Source organism: Lactuca saligna, chromosome 8 (assembly GCF_052625555.1).
Source record: "Lactuca saligna cultivar CGN05327 chromosome 8, ASM5262555v1, whole genome shotgun sequence".
NCBI lineage: Eukaryota > Viridiplantae > Streptophyta > Magnoliopsida > Asterales > Asteraceae > Lactuca > Lactuca saligna.
The window spans coordinates 47317875-47339967 of NC_136424.1; the positions used below are offsets into that span (position 1 = coordinate 47317875).

A 22093-nucleotide genomic window follows, 5' to 3' on the forward strand; every position below is an offset into this window, starting at 1 on the left:
TTTTATCATCTTGTAACATAGTTATGCATTTGTTGTTTGTTCGTACATTTGTTTGATTTAATGACTTGATATGGTGTTTTATTTGGTTTTCTGAGACAAGGCATAACTATGTTACACACAGTAGGTTACACACTAACGCCAGAAGTAAAAGACAAGTTTTGAGAAACATTGTACAACTCAAGGGCCACAAGGGTATTGTTCTAACTTTTCAAATTTGGCGAGTCTGCGTGAGAGGAAGTTGAAAGGACTTAAATCACATGATTACCACATGATCATGCAAATGTTTTACCCATTGAAATACGATCTATTATGAATCTATCCACCAAAAATGTTATCATCAGGTTGTCTTTCTTTTTGAAATTAATATGTAGCAAAGAAATCAAAGTGTATGAGGTCTATAAGATGCAAGAAGAGTTATGTGAGACGTTATGTCTTCGTGAGAAACACTTTCCACCAACTTTTTTTGATGTTTATCGTTCATTTAAATGTGCATCTTACTAGATAAGTAAAATTATGTGGTCCTATTTTTTTCGATGGATGTACCCATTTGAAAGGTGTATGAAGGTTATTAAGGACCTTGTGAGAAGAAAAAGTAATCGTGAAGAATGTATTGCTAAAGAGAATGTTGTGGAAGAGACAATTAAGTTCTTTAGTGAGTTCATTAAAACCATGCTTACTGTTGGTATTCCATTTGATAAGCATAATAGTAATGGAATTGAGAGTGGTGAAGATAATAATGCTCAAATGGACGGAACTACACTATCATCGGGTAAAATGGTTGAGGTTACTCCACAACTCTTCAACAAGGATCATTTCTGTGTACTCCAAAACACAACTGAAGTTGAACCGTATATTAAGTAAGTATGTTTCATACATTTATATATAGATTATTTACATTTGTACATTTATGTCTGTTTTTTAATACGATTCATTGTAATGGTAGAAGACACAAGGAGGTTTTGGAAATTAAACACCCACAAAAAAAACTTTGCTAGAGTAAGAGCATAGTAAAACGTTTGGTAGTTGGTTACGAAACGAGGCACATTTTTTTTCATATTGCCCATTTTTTCGTAAGTAAATGTATTTATCTTTATCAAAAGATTACATTGTACTAATATTCAGGTTAAGAGAGAGGTGTATAGGAGAACCTTAGATGGATTTCAAATGGAGCTAACAAGAATGTACTAAAATACGAATTGTATGCTACTAATGGATATACATTTCATACAAAATGTCATGAAGGTAAAGTTCACCAAAACAGTGGGGTTAGTGTAGTGGCAAATGAAATGCACATATCTAGTAAAGAAATTATTACCTATACAAAAAAACATTATTATGAAGTTTTATAGGAGATATGAGTACTAGATTATCATGTTAAAAATATTGCAATTTTCAAGTGTGATTGGGTAGATAATATAAATGGTGTCAAGAAGGACAATTTTGGGTACATATTGGTTCACCTAAACCATTTAGGCCAAACACTGATCCCTTAATATTGGCATCACAAACATAACAAGTATTTTACGTGACAGATCAATTGAACAAAAAAATATATATTGTGTTCAGGACACCTCCCAAAAATTATAAAGATGCATATGAGGATGGGATGAGGAATTTAGTACTAAAGTTTTTCCTCAAAGTGATAATATATATTACCACGTATAGACCCCCAAGATTTGCTTAAGGAGTCCTAAAATGTTTATTTTTGTCTCGACTGTCGGGGTATTGTGTTACGTAAGGTATGTCTTATTCATACTAAAATTTCTTATACTTGTTTTATATGGTTACGTTTACATAATATTATGGTTCATTGAGCTTACACTACTATTTACATTTATTTGTATCAGGAAAATGAAAAAGTTTTTGTTCAACAAAAGGCACGTGACAAGCCTTAATACATGATTTAATTCTTGTGAGGTTTACAAGCAAGACAAATTATACATTTTGTGATTGTCAGAACAATATGCAGGTTGATCTTAACGACTATTTATATTTACTGTGTTTTCAAACACTTTCAAATATTGTAATTACATATGTATGTAATGTTTAAATTGTTACCATATTTATTGCTTTTTGTCGATGTGTATTGTTACAAAACTTATAAAATACATTACATGCTTATACAAATTAAAATTACATCAATATCCTTAAAAAACTTGTAATATGAGAGTCTGATATATGTCCAAATATTTAGTCTAGTTTTAAATAAACTATTAAAATATTATAAAAATGTATGTATTAATTTATTTATTAATAAAAGTACTAAAATACACTTACCATCATCAAAACAAATATAAAGAAAATAACTTCTTCACATAGTCCTACATTGACTATGTTCGACCATTGATCAACATATGTATTTCAAACTTTGGATATTTCAAAACATTAATTATGTAAAACATCTACACAACATATAAAAGGTTTTACACATTGGTATAAATGATCAAATCTAATGGTCAAACTTAAACAAATTAACAACATCAACTGACTACCTAATTATATACCATACAAAGTGCATAGTCTAATTACCAATAGATTACATATATCTATTCACATTAAACCAAATTACACATATATATAGTCAAATTAAACCAAAATACTTATGTAATATGTATAATTAATTATCTGAAACAAACAACCATCAACTAACTATTCCAATCTAATGTGAAACATCCTAGAAAACTCAACCAAACAAAAATCAAATTAATTAGTAAATAGTTAATAAAAATTCTAAATATTTACCACGATTAGTATATATTATATATAAGTTGGGAAAAATGTCAAAAGTTGTTTTGAAACCATAGAGTTCGATTTTACGATTTATATGTTTTTAATATAACAAATATCGAATTAATTAGTAAAAAGTTATTCGTACCGCTGAAGGTGTCGCCCTGGAAGGGTGTCATCTGCTTTCGGAAGGTGTCGCGCTGGAAGGGTGTCATTGGTCCATTCATGATCTATGCCCGAGTTGGTAAGGTTGCGTATCGTTTGGATCTCCCTGATGAGCTGAATCGGATCCATAACACATACCATGTGTCTCAGCTGCGAAAGTGTGTATCAGATGAGGCTGCAGTTATTTCATTGGTTGAAATTCAGGTGGATGAGAATTTGAACTATGTTGAGAAGCCTATTACAGTTCTAGATAGAAAAACTAAAGCTCTTCGTAATAAAGAGGTGAGGCTAGTAAAGGTGAAATGGTAGCACTGGAGGGCTCCGAATGGACCTGGGATCCGGAGGACGAGATGAAGGTGCATTACCCGGATCTATTTGTGTCTGCAAACTTAGAGGATGAAGTCTAAATCAAGTGGGGGAGAGTTGTAACATTCAAAATCCAGGTATTTAATTTAACCACTTGAAGTATTAATTTATGGAATTTGAGGACCTTCGTACGCTGGGCGTACATGTGTGTACGCTTAGCGTACACAAGCGGATGCATCGGGTGACTTAGGCACATACACGGGGCATACAAGCTATGATGCAGGGTCTACGGGTCCAAAGTATAAAACCCTAATAATCAGACTTGTGCCCTATTTAAACCATCGTATAACCTTTGGAACTCATTTCTTTCAGACTCCTTTGCCTCTCGTTTTCCCTAGAAACCCTAATAGCCATTGGAAGTGAGTTTGAGCTTGGAGTGTAGAAGCCATTTTTGGGTGTGTTTGCAAGGAGAATAGCTTGTCGTGCAATTCTTGATTGTGGTGAGGCTTCTAGATCTAACATTTCCTTCATCTTAGGGAACTTCTAGAGGTACAAAGTCCATACCTTGCTCATATATTGTTTAGATCTCCTTTTTGGACTTGTTTTGGTCTCTTTGGTCCTTTTTGAAGGTCTTGATGTGTCAAGATCATTTATGATGCCAAGGCTATAGATCTAGATGTTTAGTGACCTCTTCTAGCTTAAAGGTGTAAACTTTATGGTTGTTGTGACGACCATGAAAGCATTAAGTCATTTATTAAGTTATTTTGGGCTTTGGGGCTTCATTAAGCCATGCATGCACGTGAATTTGGCAAATTTACGTGATTACCCACCTCAAAGAGGTCAGATCTGAGTATTGGAGCAAGTGTCTGAACCAATTAAGAGCTTAATGGCATAATTGGCAAGTAAGAGGAGTGCGTTGGGCGTACAAGCTCGTACGCGCATCATACAGGCCCTTAACCATGTATGCTTAGCGTACAAGTTGAGTACTCCCCACACACTCAATAGAGGGTTCGAGTATTTTGGGCCTTCGGTGTGGGTTTCACATGTGGACTTTAGAAACTTAGGGCTGCATCGTGGGCTGTGACCTGGTTAAGTTAGGTGGGCAAAGTTCCACTGTGGGCCTTTAGGGTCATGATTTGGGCCTTTTGGGCCTTAGACCCATTAGTATAAATGGGCCAAGCTTGTTGGGCCCATTATAAAGAAACTTCTTTTGGGCATTTTGGCCCATTATAGTTTGGACTTGGATGCTAGGCCCATTAGTGAAGGAAAGACTTTTGGGCCAGAATGGAGAGTTATTTTTATATTTATACAGTGTAACATTTTGGATTTGTAGTTGAGCAGCTATTGTTTTCAACAGATTGAGGTGAGTCTTCTCATTATACCAATGGGTTGAATGCACCAATTGTTGGGTTTTGGCCATAAGAACATACTATATGCTCATACAAACCCTAATGCTTGGATCTAGGTTTCTCTATTGTACATGCAATTCATCCAAGACTATAAACCCTAAATCTAGCATATGAAAATCGATATTAGCATAATAATGGGTTTAAGATATTACCTTGATTGTTATGTAGCAATAACAATCTAAAATCCTTCTTGTATTGACTTTAGAAAACTTAGAGACACAAATGTCACTCCTCTAATGGTTCACAAACACCAAGAGCAAGAGGATGAAGAGGAAAAGAGAAGGAGGCTGCCCAAAACATGTGGAAACCCTAACCAATTAGTTCCCCACGTTTTTTGGGGCTTAAGGGTACTATATATACATGTAGGCAATTAGGGTTTTCAACTAGGAAAACCTTAATTTCGATGCTTAGGCCCTAAGAAACCCATGGACACTTCCTTAATAAGCCTTGGACGATTTCTAATGGGTTTCCCCATAGAATTCGTCCAACCTTATAATATAAGGTGATCCATAGCCCAATTTCAATTATATTATAATTACAATTCCAGTCTCTTAAGTTTAATTAATCTCTTTTAGCCACAAACTTAATTCTTATTAATTCTTGACTAATATTAATTAAATAATATGATTTCTCCTTTAATATATTATTCTCATAATATATTAATAAATCATATTTAAATAATTCATCCTATCAAGTTGCTTTGGTGAAGGCAACCCAAAAGGACCATGCACCATCGGGTCAAGTACATACCAAAATAGTTATAGACTTAGACACTAATCCAACAGTCTCCCACTTGGATGAGTCTAATAACTATTCCGCGTATGACTTTAGATCCTGATCTGCAATCGTAGCTTTCTAAAGTCGCTGTCAACTCTGATCTTATCAGATACGCGTGTCCTTTAGATAAGGGATCATATATTCCTCCATTCTAGATATTATGGTATAGACTGAGACATGGATCTAAATCATTCTCTTTGTCTATATGTTGTTTCCCGAATTCAGATTTATGACGACTGACAACAGACTACAATTGAACACATCAATTCAGTCCCAACTTGGCCAAGCGCTTAGGTGTCATCACTAAATCATCGAGGGGCCCACAGATATCGCTTTTATCCTACTTTGGATACAAGGAACGGATAAAATTTGACTCAATGCTCGCTTGCACTAACTCACCAAATCACACACAACAATATGTTTTATAACACCGTGTTACTGGTACGTTTACATATTATCAATGTGCAACCAACTCGCAAGATACAACTCAAACATCTCGTTTCAAGAATATAAGATGTTATCGTCTCACCAATCACTCGTGATAAAATCCATGAAGTGATCTAAGTGAGCGTGGGTTTGATCCAATGCTCAAATCAAATTCATAAGCACTCATGAGCGTTGCAGCAAATATTTGCTTATGTCTAATTCTCTTTAAACAATCCACACACCAATTCACGACGGTCTTCATTCATACTTACTTCCAACATATGAATGACTGTGGTCCGTTCGAATAATTAATTATTCTAAAATAATTAATTATTCAGGAAGTCAAAACATGCAAGGTGATACACAAGGGTAATACTAATCCCATATGGCCTCAAACCTTTGAGTATAAATAAAACACCTTTTATTTATCACAATATCGATTACTCATTATTTTTCGTTTTGGGTAATCAACTTCTTACTTGAATTACAACACTTGTCCCATGCTCTTAGCATGCACACAATGTTTACCTATGGTTCTTACTTTGTGAAATAGATCAAATAAACACATTTCCAATCATACTCATTTCACAACTCCCAATCCATATCACAAGTGTAAGAATATCAAATTCTTGCCACTTATAGAATTTGTTAGATTCTAACATTTTATGCAATGATCCTTTTTTAATGTCACTGCACTAAAGTCACAATGACTATTGCCAATGATATTACAAAGTCCTCTATCGGAGATTGTTACAATACAATTCCTTAGATGTGATGTCTCTCACTCAAAATACATTTCTTTGAACATCCTTTTGCATAAAGTTTCTAATCTAGACATAGATTCTCAATATCTAACTACCAATATGGAAACCTTTCCATACTTACCATATCACAATTCATTCTTAATAGAATCTTATCTATTCATAATGTCCATATGCTCCATCCATTACCATACTTCCAACTACTCACAAGCGACCAATCCTCAGCAAGCTTTGGATCGTCCTTTGATAGTTGTTTAATTATCTTAGTCAAAACCGATTCTATTCCTTTTTCCCTCTAAATGCGCTAGACATTTGGAAATTTTAGAATGGTCAAATATTATAGCATTTGCAATCGATCCTATACGTGAAGCGTATGGGACACGATGCATAATGTCTTACAAAAGATTTGATACTTTATCAATCTTCTGCCATAATATTTTATATGTTACGTTCTCATAATTCGAACTTTATGAAGAGGAATGTCGTAATTATAATCAAAATTTAAGAACACACTATGTATCTTTGACTAAAGATATTAACATTCCACAACCTAAGCCTTTAGATTTGAAATGAAGCATAATATTTTCTCCCTTAATTATAGCAAAACAACTATTCAACCCTTACAACTTTGCGAGGTATGACTCTTGTTTTCTATAATTAATATTGCTAACTTGCAATACTTGACTTAATAATCATACAATCATAACATTTGTGCTCCCACTATCATGATGATTATTATAAACATAACACTTATGCTCCCACTAGCTTTGACATGTATTCAGAAACAGCTTAACTTTCAGAAAACAATACTTATTGAATTTCTTAAGTTCATGTTTCTAATACCTAATGCTTTGATAATCCTTTATCAAGCTTATACACCTTTCCTTTAGATAACTCATATGTGTGTCTAAACAATTCAGACTAATTGCCAAATCTCACAATTCGAATCATGGAAAGGGATACAGTAACCATAATCGAATTCGAGAATCCAATTTTCACAATCACTATTTTTCTCAAAATCTCATAGTCATTTTCATGAAGGAGGCAATCTTATGACACTTAGATTTTAATGGTGTATGTGTTTCTATCCATGTGAATTTGTCAAAACCAAAGTTTGCGACAAATCCAAACTCTTATGGACGAAACTTTTTCAATCTTGATCTCTTGCCTTATGGTAACACGGCTGCCCACCATGTCTTCCAAGTAGTTAAGCAACTCACCCTATCTTATCAATGTACCATTCATTGATCAAGGTCCTTGCCTTTTATGCATTCAAATGAGAACTTGTAGGGCTCACATGCATAATTAACTCTATAGAAACAAGATAATGTCAACACGATAGGTTGTAAACCTCAAGTCGTGTGATAGTGATGTTCGATAAGGTTTATTTTGATTTGTTCTTGAAACCTTTCAAGACCATTAAGACTCCCACTGACTCCTTGACATACAAGATTCTCTAATCAATGAACATTTATTGATAAACAAATATTCAAGAGTTAGTGTAGCTTTTATCAAGACAAAGCATTACATAAAATTGGTTCTAGTTGGTCTTTGTCTTATCAGAGACATCACAACTTTCCAATTTCAAATGTGCAAGAATAAGAAAAACCTTTTTTCTATATTCAAGAATTGATGAGTGTTATAAACCTTCTTAAGACTTGTCACTCAATATTACAATCTTAACTTTAAGACTTGTTTTGGAACGAAGTATGATTGACTTCTTGATTTAACCATTTTCTTCAATTCTCGATTCCTCTTCTTAGATACACAATTGCACTAAGACTCACTTAGAGGATCAATTGGGATATGGTTCTTAATCATTAAGACCTATCATAAAACATAATAAAAAGTACTCTCACTTCTTCTTAGAATAGAGAAACTTTTATCTTTCTGGCTACTTGATTTTTCTTATTCGTTCTGCAATTGATTTAAACTCTTACAATCAATTCAAAATTACACTTAATCTTATAAGTATAATCATTGTTACTAAACCTTTAGTAAATCATGACGAATATCTTTGTTACTCTTGTGGTGGACTTGATCAATACACAACTTTGTGTACTCGATCTCCTAGTCCTTCACTTGACACTTTGTCAATGAATTAGTCTAATTTCCAAATATGAAACTTCTCATTTATCATGCAATACTTGTTGTATGATTCCAAGTCTCTATCCAATTGAAACCTGGGCGATGAGAAACTTTCCCTATTCGGTAAATTCTTGACCTTTCCACAAATAACATAATCACGAATCACATCCAGTTGTTGTAGAAATATGCAAACATCAATTTTTTCATAACGATTTCATTGCAAGGAAATAAATAAATAAATAAATGAGTCAAATCAAAATTTATTTTATTCATAAAAGCAGCGGAAAAACATTTGTCCTTACAATGCAAAATCAACTGAAAACTATGTAGTCAAAAGAAAATTTTCTAACAACTCTATCATAACTTTCTAAGCTCAAAATCTAGTCTTCGAATCCATGCAATCGAGATCCATTTTTTCGTGATTAGATTCATCTTTCTCTTTCACCAAGCTTCCTCTCTTTTTCATTGATCCTACAAAACATTCAAATGTAATCTTATCACATTATGTATTAAGAATCAACGAATAGGAACTTAATTGAGTTAGATAGTGGATTTTACATGAAGCACAACCATACTCTTTGACTCTCCCATCTTCTGGAATCTTCAGGCTCTTAGGGAAAACTTGTATCCAACGCCCTTTCACTTGGCAGCAAACGCAGGTCGGTTCTCCTAGAACGTCCTCAGAAGCATGGTTGGTTGACTCTCCCAACCAATATGCTCCATTGCTTTGCCAAACCATTTCTGATTCAGCATCAATGAGCATGTAAGTTAGGTCAATGAGGTTTGTATCATGATCCATCATATAATACTTTCTTTTGAACTCATTATATATTTCAGGGAGTGACTGTAGAACCCAGCCTATAGCCAACTCATCAGGGAATGATGCACCCAACATTTTCAACCTATCAATGTGTGATTTCATTCCTAGAATGTGGGCACACACGGGTTTACCATCTTCATGTTTCATTTCCAATAGGGCTTTAGTGACATTGAACCTTTCAATTCTTCGATCTTGTGGGTTAGGGAGAACAACGGGAGGAGGAGGAGGAAGTGAAGCATGATTTCTTGTTCCTCGATCGAATCGTGGAATATCATCTTCATGTGGAAAGCTTGTTCCACGGGATTTAGGAAGACCATAGTTGTCGAACTTTGACATCTACAAAACGGCAGAAAACAAATTCAAGTTAGTTGATCGATTGAGTCCTTAATAAATCACCAAAATGAGATATTAAGGCTAGGACCCAACACAATACGCTACAACCTTGAAAAGGGATGCCGTAATCTAGTTGCAGAATATTTGAAGGTAAGTGAATGACGATTCACTAATTTTCCACCATGAAAAACGAAAAAGAAATTTAAGTTTTAAATATATGAAAACTCCTAGATCCTTTGAGATTCATTGAACATTTAAATGGCATGTTTAAATCTCGATATGCCCCTCTAGTTTGTGACTGGGATGCCGAGGATCACAAAGCGGGTGTGAATCACCATGCAAACTTACATGGTGCCCTCACATGTTACGGTCACCTATCCGATGTGCTGGTAAACCACACACGCTCCACCGAACTATGACAAACATTGAGTCACCCTTTGCCACCTTTGCTTAGAACCATTTAGTGTGCCGGTAAACCACACACGCTCCACTAACGTCTTTGCAAGGGTACAAAGTGTAATTTCATGGAATTGCATCAATTCACTTTTGCCTAAAGTAACTAAGATTGGGAATTTGTAAAAACATTTAGTTACTTTTGTACTTTATTATACTTATAATGGAAGGTTTTGTCCTATCCTACCCGTTCGGCTAACGACCCTCCACTAGTCAAGAGTGCGGTGGGTAAGAGTGGATACCCATTTAATCGCCATTTTATAGCCAATTTCCTCAAACACCCCTTATAGACCAACTTCGTGAATGAGGCCTACTAATGGTAAGACTGACTTTTACTCATACACATATATAATGTTAGACCTTTAATGTTATATATAATATAGGATGTATTTTACACTTTTAAAATACTAGGTGGTCAAATTTAACAATTATACTTTTAATTCAATTAAATTGTAAACCAAAACTTATGGATGTATTAAATCCCCTTTAATTATACACCTTAATTAATTAATAAAACCATAAGGGTGTAATTTGAACTTTTCAAAACAATACTAGGATTTTAGAATTTAACATTTCTAAATTAAACTTTTGATCAACTTTTAAATTCCAAAACTTGAGGGCAAGTTTTGAAACATTTCAAAAAATTAGGGTTTTAACTATTTAAATTTCAAAAACAAAACTATTAAGTTCAAATTTAAACTATTAGACCTAAAAGGGAAAAATTGAAATTTTTCATAGCACAAGGATCAAATAACAAATAATATAAATTAAAAAATTAATTTCATCATTATCTATATTTGACCTAATTTCAATTTCTTGCAAAATAAGTTACCCAATTAATACGAATAATCAAACTTATCATATAAGGAAGTTATTATCTAATCAATTGGTAATTATCTTTTTTTTAATCAAGGATATACTCACAAATATGATTAAAATCGGATTTAATGACTTAAAATGGATAAGGCAAGTATTTATGAGTAAAACAGCAAGAAATCCCGAAATCCCCTCTTTCTGACGCTCGAACTCGCAGAGTCAGTTCGAACAGAATGCCAGAATTCGATTTTCAGTACATAATTCAACATAGCATCAATACAATAGAAACCAATCTAGGCTCTGATACCACTATTGGGTTTTGGCCATAAGAACATCCTATGTGCTCATACAAACCCTAATGCTTGGATCTAGGTTTTTCTATTGTACATGCAATTCATCCAAGACTATAAACCCTAAATCTAGCATATGAAAATCGATATTAACATAATAATGGGTTTAAGATATTACCTTGATTGTTATGTAGCAATAACAGTCTACAATCCTTCTTGTATTGACTTTAGAAAACTTAGAGACACAAATGTCACTCCTCTAATGGTTGACAAACACCAAGAGCAAGAGGATGAAGAGGAGAAGAGAAGTAAGCTGACCAAAACGTGTGGAAACCCTAACCAATTAGTTCCCCACGTTTTTTGGGGCTTAAGGGTACTATATATACATGTAGGCCATTAGGGTTTTCAACTAAGAAACCTTAATTTAGATGCTTAGGCCCTAAGCAACCCATGGACACTTCCTTAATAAGACTTGGACGATTTCTAATGGGTTTCCCCATAGAATTCGTCCAACCTTATAATATAAGGTGATCCATAGCCCAATTGCAATTATCTTATAATTACAATTCCAGTCCCTTAAGTTTAATTAATCTCTTTTAGCCACAAACTTAATTCTTATTAATTCTTGACTAATATTAATTAAATAATATGATTTCTCCTTTAATATATTATTCTCATAATATATTAATAAATCATATTTAAATAATTCATCCTATCAAGTTGCTTTGGTGAAGGCAACCCAAAAGGACCATGCACCATCGGGTCAAGTACATACCAAAATAGTTATAGACTTAGACACTAATCCAACACCAATACCTACCCATTACTTGATATGAGATCTTAATAGTTGATATACAATGGTTTGTTAGTTGGCATGTAATGACTTATGTGAAGACCATGGGGGAGCCCATGACACTTAGTTATCAGACCATAGGGGGGGGTCCATGACATTCCAGGTAATGACCATGGAGGGAGCCCATGTCATTCTAGGTGAAGACCATGGAGGGAGTCCATGGCAATTATGTATATATATATATATATATATATATATATATATATATATATATATATGTTGCATGGTATTAGGTGGTTGTATTTTTGTGTATTTTGGGAACTTACTAAGCGTTTGGTTACAGTTTGTTGGGTGTTTCAGGTACTTCTGGTTCCAAGGGAAAGGGTCCAGCTTGATGGCACAACATTCACTCTCCAATATTTCTGCATTATTGTTTTGGATACTCTGATCTCTTGGATATGATATGATGTAATGGAAATTTTAGGAAACAAAACATGATTATAATTTCTAAATAATAAATGAAAAATTTTATCTAAATTTACGGGTTGTTACACTATTAATATATTAATACATCATTTATTCCAATTTATTAATCATATAATAAATTAACAATTCAGTCTCTCTCTCCAAAGGTCATTCTATCCACATACTAGTTTTGAAGGGAACCCAAAAAGGATTTTGCTTCTAATTCAAGAATATATCAATTTAGTTATTGGATTAGACACTTTAATCCAACACATACTACCTTCCACACCTACTCGTATTTGTCGCAAGGAATCATCACGTAACACCCTCTCATAAGGCCCAAATAACTAGGATACGCATACATCCTACACTCACTCCTTAGAGAGTGGCTAATCATTTCCTCACATTGGCATACTACAAACCATACTCACTTATGAAACTTCCACTATCCTTATAGTCACTCGTGTATGCTAATCATCCATAAAACTGGATTTGATAAACATTCGAATACTTGATTATACCCTAATCCAACAACCAAAAAAGGAACATAAAATAAGGCTAAATAAAACATTCTCAAGATATAAAATCTTAGTTATGTACAACTATAATGCATACACTAAGCAACCACAGTAATAATGTCAGTTCCATATAGCATAACAAGAAATCCTCCTAGGCTATCAGGCATCATACATCGGGCAGTTCTATCATGTAATTCATGAAGATCCATAGCCTACATACTAGCATGCAACTTTATCAATACACAAAACAAGTTTGGGTATCTTGGGGAATCACTTTTCTTGGCTTTAGTTGATTATACACACCACATCCTTCCTGTCGGTTCTCTTACGCTTAAGTTTTGAAAAACATTTTGCAGATCCTTAGTTTGAGTCTAGAAACACACAAGTGGTCATCTAATTCTCTCAAACTAGGGCACTGATACCAACTTGTAACATCCCAAAATCATGACAAAAATTTTGTTATAAAAACAATTTCAAAATCCATAAATTATAGAAAACATAGTTTCCAAAACCAAATCATGAATCAGAGTATCTAAAAATCATACATGAAATAAAAAAAATCAAGGATGATGTACACAATCATGCCTTCACCTTTTCCCTCTGCTTTGATGTACCCGAAACTATAAAAAAAAACTTTAAGCCAAAGCTTAGTGAGTTCCCCCAAAGTACCACACACAACAAAATAATACAATGTACGCAACAAGGCCTATAGCAAAAAGCTAGACCCCATCGAGCCTTTAGCTACAAGTTGGACTTTTCCCGAGCCTACATCATAAGTTATACCGCTCCCTTAGGTATACAATATCAAATGGACTGCTCGGGTATCTCAACCTTCAACACAAAGCATGACCGCTTTAACCCAACAAAACACTAACATGTTGACATATGCAATAATAATCAATAACTAGCAAGTGCACGTAATCATACATATATACTACTCTAATATATAACCAACGAGCATAGGAAATCCTACATATCTACCACTCTAATATATAACCAAGATAACATCATCCTATATATCATGATACATAACCTAGTGGGTCGACATTGGTGCCTTCGACCCATAAGTACAACGAGGAAAACTCACCTCACAATCTGAATGATAGTTGAACTGATCATTGCTCCAAACACTGGCTCTACAGGTCACCTATACATCACACATGGATTAAGCCTCAATCTATTACTCAAAATACCCCAAATGACCTAAAGTCAAACTTGGTTAAAGTAAATGGTCAACGTTCAAAGGGCTACCTTCATTCGATCGCCATGCCCTGGCCATCCTCGGCCACATTGTGGCAGTGAAACAACAAAACAGACGGCTCTAGCCCAGTCACCATATCGTGACGACCTAAGGTCATGCTGTAGGCATTGGGTTCCTAATAGCTTAATGGGTTAGGTCATTTTCTTTGACTATAAAGCCTCTAAATCTTAGATCTGATCCATTCTATGGTCTAAATGGATAAAGTTTCCATCTTTATCCCTTAAGACTATTGTAGATATAAAGGTCTTAACTCCTAGGTCCAAAAATGGAAAAACACACAACATGGCTTAATTATTAGCACTTAATCTTAAAGGTCTCTTGTCTAACAACTCCATACGGAAAAAACACAACATAGCTTAATCATTAAGCACTTAATCTTGAAAGTTTCTTATCCAAAAATTCCATAAGGGTTTGTAGCACCATTACTAACATAAAAATCCATGTTTTTCAGACATGCATGTCTTGAACTCCTACTAGGTCAACATGAGGGTTAATGACCAAAACTCCATACATGACAACAAAACTCATTTCTAATTCAGATCCAAAGCAAAAAGTAATCCAAATGGACTAGAGATTCATAAAGTTGCAAAATTTATGATACCTCACCACTCAAACCCATCAAGACATGAAGAGAAGGGACAAAATCTAAAGATCTAGCAACTTAGCAAGGAAAATGTTGGGTTTTGGACACTCGCCAAGGTCCAGAAGATTTGCTATCTGATGTAGATGATACTTGCAAGGTAACTACCACACAAAGGACTTCCTTCTCCTTCAAAGATCACTAAAACCACAAAGATTGAGTTCAAATTACAATGGAGGCTTAGGTTAAGGTTTCTGAGCTTGAGGGGGTTATGGAGGTCGAATGATCATGAAAACCTAGCCTTAATGTTCTTTAAGTACAAACCAAAGCCCAAAGATTAGGGTTTTTCTCTAAAAACACATGGCATGTCGTGGCGAGTCATTTAAACGGCGACCCAAATCAACACCACCATACTGTGGTGAAGCTCTACCACACCATGGCCACCCAAATGAAGGTTTAATGCTTGGAACGGGTGTTACATTTTTTTTTATTGTTAATGTATCCAACATGATGTCTCCATTTCTCAACGTAATAACATTCTTATTATTACCTTCAATATATGAATGAGTTATCTCTATAAACCGTAAAGAAATCCAATACTTATATTGATCAATCGAAGGTTCTAAATGGTGCGAGGAGTGGTATGACAGTAAGGAAAAACCTCAAGCCATGTGGAGCCTCGGCAAGCCATGACGTTTTCCAAGGCATGACAAATTTATATACATTAAAAAAGATAAATCACATAATTATAAATTTTTATGAAATATATTAAGTTTATAGAAGTGCTATATATCAACAATTAATATGAAAAATTAACTAAAACTCAATTCTTTAATATCTGATTATTAAAAAAAACTTGTACCTAGACTCGGTTTTTGGACACCACACCTAACAAAAGATGCCTTGGATTTTTTCAGGGATGGATACCTCATGCCTCGATGTCATTGCACGTTACTTAGAGCACTGATCAAATATGCATATCATATTATTGATTTTATCCATATATACTAGAAACACACTTCGAAACTCCATAAATATGATTTATGGAGTTTAGTCTCACTTGACTTGGAGTTTTATAAAAATATGCCATGCTTACTTAGAAAGATGACAAATATAACACTTCAAATCAGGTAATTACCATTTATACCCTTGAAATAAAAATTATTGCATAATGGTCCCTTTGTACGCTGGGCGTACTCCAGGAGTATGCTTAGCATACTAAGGATGAATGATCGTGGAGGGTTGGCACATATGCTAGGCGTACCATGGGGTACGCGGGGCGTACATGACTAATGGTCAAAACCCTAAATTTCGGACTTGACACCTATATAAGCATCCTTAAGTCATTGGGACTAAACCCTAACCAGCCTCTATAGCCTCATATGGCCCCTTAACCTCATATTTCCTTGTGAGTGTGATTCTTGAGCTTAGAAAGTGTGTTGGTGGCCATTTTAAAGAGCATTCAAGAAGGAGAAGGTGGTGTTCAATATTTGGGTGTCATTGAGCTTCTAGATCTTGCATCTAGATCATCTTGAGGAACTTCAGGAGGTATAAAGTCATAACCTTGTCATCTATTTCATTATATTGAGCTAGGGTTTTGTTATGGAGTCCCTTTTTGGCTTTTGGACATTCTCTTGTGAGTTGAGCAACTCTAGAGACTAGAATAGATAAATATGAGCTCCTTGAGCTTGTTATATGCATAAAGGTGACATCTTGATGGTGGTTTGGACTCCATGCATAAGTTAGAAGTCTTAAATGAGGTCTTAGTGGAAAGGATAAATTATTGGGGCCATTCATTGCATGACTTGTTTGTACGCTGTGCGTAGCAAGTTGTACGTTGCACGTACAACTTTGCAGTCAGTACGTTGGGCATACTGGAGTGGTATGCAGGGCGTACGCACTCTGGTTGGATATTAGGCTTGTAGGCATGGTGTGCTTTAATTAGTGTGCATGGTCCCATTTAGAGTTGTGGGATGATATTCTGAATTGGGCCATAACTATATTGATAGGGCCTTATTGGGCCATGTAGCCTCTTAATAGTTTTATCATGAACCTTAGGCCTATTAGAAAAGGGAAGACTTTTGGCCAATATGGAAGGACTTGGGCTTAGGTGTTTGGACTCTTTAATTAGATTTTGTTATAATCCTAATTTAGGGTTTATGGTATTATTGTTCAGTGTGTGATTTCGGACTGTTAAGCGAGCAGTGTTCATATTTATCTAACTGAGTTGAGTTTCCTCACTATACCAATGGGTCGAAGGCACCAAGGCCAGCCTATGTTATTTAGCTGTAATGATCATTTATGTAAGTAATATTAATATGTTATGTACTAATGTAAATACCATGTGGGGGTTCCCATGACAGTTGGCTAAGACCATGTGGGGGTACCCATGCCAGTTACTTAAGATCATGTGGGGGTTCCCATGGCATCCGGAGTAAGACCAATGAGGGTTTCCATGACTTCCTTACATGTTTATTTGTATGCATGGCATATGTGGACTTATATGATTGTATGTGTGGTATGTTATAGGGATTTCACTAAGCATTAGCTTATAGTTTGTTGGTTGTTACAGGTACTTCGGGATCTAAAGGCAAGGGCCCGACATCATTACGTAACATGCACTCTCAAGCATTTTGTTATGGATACTCTGATCTTTTGATAATTTAATCGATGTAATGGATTTTTGCTAAATACTTTATGGATGGAATTTACAATTAAGGAACATGGATTATTATTTAAATGAAAATTTTAATTTGAAATTTTTGGGCTTTTACAACAAAGCAGCCTTTTATGGGGAAAGTTAGTAGACTCGAAGCAATATTAAGTTTCATACATATTGATGTATGTATGCCTTTCAATACAATTATAGAAGGATTTAAATAATTTGTCATTTTTATTGTAGATTTTAGTAGATTTCCCTATCCCTACCTATTAAGAAATACGTGAAACCTTTTAAGTTTTCAAGGAATTACATCATAAAGTAAAAAATTACTTTGGCACAAAGATTAAGTTCATTTAATATGATCGATACCAAAAATATTTGAGATATATTTTCAACACCCATTTTCAAAATTATGGAATTTTTTCACAATTAACTCCACTTGTGATAACTTAATGGAATGACATATTTAAGAGGAGACAATAAACCTTGTTAGACATGGTAAGGTCAGGTATGAGTAAGAAAATTTTAATATCGTCATGGGGATACACACTTTACACAACCATACATCCTCGAAGAGGCTTTTTGTATATACTTGTTTAGTGGTGGTGGTCATCACTTTTGTTCCTCAATTGATCCGGATAGTTAGGGGTGTTTTTGAGTTTATGAAGACAAACATAGAGTGTATCCTGATTTTGGGTGCTTAGGAAGATGTGTTTGCTCCTAGAAATCTCATTGAATGTATGGGGATAAAGACGACAATTTCTTCCAACTTGTTGTAGCATGTCCCATAATTGGAGCTAAATAATGAAACAAAGATGCACTTATCTTGATGAGTAGTGTTTGTAGTGCTAGTATTCTTGTTGTATCTTTAAATCACGAGAAAACTAAAATGGTCAGTTACATTCTAGGGTGTGGGCCGAGGGTTATGTCATACCGCTCAAATTAGTATGTGTAAGATCATGGGAGAAGACTATATGAATGAAGGGATATCTAATAAGATTTGTATTCAGTCCTAGTACGAGGTACTAAGTAATAGGCGTCTTATTGTAGTATGGTTGTCATGCCACTCCACCTTGGTGTTTCAATCACGATTAGTGTGGTTGTCGTGCCACTCCAGCTTGGTGATTCAGTCATGATTAGTTGTCGGATGCAAAAAAATATGTTGAGCTTACTATTGTAACCACATGACAATGTTTTATAGTTATTGGTCCACTTCATCCCTAAAAGACGGGGGTGGAGTCGTGGACATGTGTTATGAGCCCAACCAATTATCAAGATTAGGTGGAGTCCTTATTGGTTAAAAACCAAATTTAGATATATAATAAGATAAATATTTTTATTCTTTAATTTTTTTAACCACATTGTCTACGTTTTAAAATATGAGAATGACACAAAGCCATACAACATTTTCAAAGTTGGTCGATTCAGTTCTTAAAGTTATTTTATCGCTTTATAAGAGTATAAGGTAGGTTACAACACCCTCTTTTAGTCCTTTCAACCTCTAATAATTGGTACACCATGCCACATGTGATCATTTAGGCCCGAAAAAACTCACCTCATGACCCATAAAAAGCCAAAAATAAATATATTTTGGGATCATCTAAACCAAAACTCAAAACACACATTGAAAAACACACTTGTTTTAGGTTGACTTCTAGTCACTTTATCTGAGTAGGATGAGGTTCCTGGGTGATGCTCACTTGGTGAACACGAGCATCATGCTCATTCGTGAGCTTTTTGTTCTCAATTCCAATGCCAGGCGACGAAGACACTGGGCAAGCTGGAGGCTACATGGGTATTATGACTGACACCATTTCTATTGAATTTGATACCTTAATGGACGTTGAATTTAAAGATATTAATGGAAACCATTTGGGTGTGGATCTTAACTCGATGATATTCAGCCGACACTATCGATTTCACGATTTGGATTCCTTCAACATTGATCTGAGAAGTGACGGCCAAGTTAACTCGTGGGTGGAGTACAATAACATAACTCAGCAACTCAAGATCCTAATTTCATAAATTAACATAAAACCAAGCTCACCAGTTCTATTAGTCCCCATCGATCTCAATTAATACGTGAGCGAGCACATGTTCATTGGATTCACTTTGTTGACTCAACGCACCACCATTGATAGCACCAACCCAATCAAACTCCATTCAAACCCATCATTCTACACAAAAAAGAACAAATATAAGAAAGAATTATGAAGGAAGGTGCATGGGCGGTGATGGGGGTGGAGATTGTCGGTGCATTTTTTTTAGACGTGTGTAGTATATATGATTACTATCAGATACCGACGAGAATATTGCCATGAAGAAAGTCAAAAATACAAAAAATATGGGTCTACTCCAAGAAAGTTAAAAATACAAAAAAGTCGCAACCTTTTTCTTCTGAATTCATAAAACCCCCAAAAGAATTCTCATACAAAGAGCTTAAATTTTCCACGAAAGGCTTTGATCCCACACGGATAATTAGACATGGAGCATTTGGGATTGTTTACAGGTATACTATCACATACCGACGAGAATATTGTCGTGAAGAAGTGTAGCCATACAGGTGGTCAAGGAATGACTAAGTTCAGAGTTATCAATCATCAGAACTCTCCACCAATGAAATCTTGGTGTCACGGAAAAGGTGAAATTTTATTGGTTTATGACTTGAAATGGGTCCCTTGATAAATCAATTTTAAGTCAAGAATAACTCTCTCGTGGGTTCAAGGGGTTCAACGGAGCAAAATATTAATGGTTGTAGTCTCTACTTTAACTTATTTACATCAAGAATGCAAAAGGTTAGGTTGTGGTTTTTATAATTTTTTTAAGTTTTGGTGTAAAACCCGATCTAAATCTATCATTTGAAATCACTATAATTGGTGCGGAATCCCAATCAAGTGAGTGCCACAAAATGTAAATATGAAATAAGAACACCGTGATGAATCTTCAATCCACACTATATTGATAATAGTCTAGTACATAAGATTTACAATTACTCTCTCGGTAATCTCTTTCTCTCCCAGTTCTCGAAAAACAACCACTAGAACTGACCAACCCCCTTTTCACGGCTGAAACAATAACATATATATATATATATATATATATATATATATATATATATATATATATATATATATATATATATATAAAGGCGCAACCTAATAACCCAACCGAAATCATGGAGATTTCGGTCTTAAACTGAGAACTATAAAAGCCTTGAAAAGCAAAGTATAAACCATAAATTTATGTCCTAACAATCTCCCCCTTGGTTTATAGTATTATTTTCTTTTCAGTCTTCCTTGATCTTAGCTTGCAGTTCTTTCCTCAATCTCTTCACGAATTGACTACAAGATGTACATATGAATTTTCTACATAATAACTTCATCTTTAGTAGTTGGACTTCCCTCAAAATTTGACTTTGAACGCACATGGGGTATAGAGGCTTCTTGTAAAGGTTCTTGTAAAAAAGTCCTTTCAGCTTTGAGAAACTTCATAGATAATAACATAGAGACCGATTCTCATGGATCACTTCAGCAAGTTCATAGATAACAGCAAATTGATCGAGGAGGCTTCAATGCAATTCGTCACATAACTTCAAAAACAACTTTACCATGCTTCTGGGGTTGAAAGATTAGGTGTTGAAAAATAATATTCACTTCTAGATCCTTAGAATAATTGTGACTTGAAAAGTAACCATGACCAAAAAGTCCATGTGGATCACAACATCATAAAGACCTTTCTTACCATAGTTGTTTAAGGACCCAACCTTGACTCAGAAGGAGACCACTGTAAGTATATATGTAAACACGGAGGAATGCACTACAATTTGTTGAGTATCAGAGAGCTACTCATGGCTATTTTTGATGTTAGCCCCTGCATATCCTCGATCAAAGATCTCTATACAATTTTTCAAGTTAACAAGTTAACTTGGCCCTTGGCGAAACGTTCAGTTGTAATCGTGCCTTGCGAGGTGCATCGCCCTAGTGCCAATGCCGTTAATTCCTTTTCCTGCGAAGAATGTATCCGAGAATACATTTGAGTCTCCGTAGTTTTGCATGACAAAAAAATTGTCAAGACCCTTGGGCGGGATGTTCATCGATATCGATTTCCCGGTTGGGTGAATCACCCTGGTGTCATGACAGTTCTTACGTATAGATAACTATAAGACCAATTTGACAATCTATATAGTTTCAGACTTTCAATTCTTTAAATACGACAGTTCTTAAAAAGATATTGCCTAAGTGACAATTTGTACAGTTTCAAGCCTTCAATTCTTTGTGAAAGTAGTGTGAAGTGTAATAACCGTCATTTCATTTCCAAATTTATTCTCTTTGCTCAGAAAATTCCAATAGAGTCTCCTTAAGTCTCTTCTTTTAATACAATCTACTTGAGTCTCTTATTCTTTTGAATTCACATTATTAAGACAAACAAAATTTTGAGATAAAA

At 34.8% G+C, this 22093-nt stretch overlaps 1 pseudogene; it reads left to right on the forward strand.

Annotated features, from left to right (window-relative positions):
• Window positions 1-537: 537 nt before the first annotated feature.
• On the forward strand, window positions 538-20512 carry LOC145009599 (L-type lectin-domain containing receptor kinase VIII.1-like; annotated as a pseudogene).
• Window positions 20513-22093: the final 1581 nt, after the last annotated feature.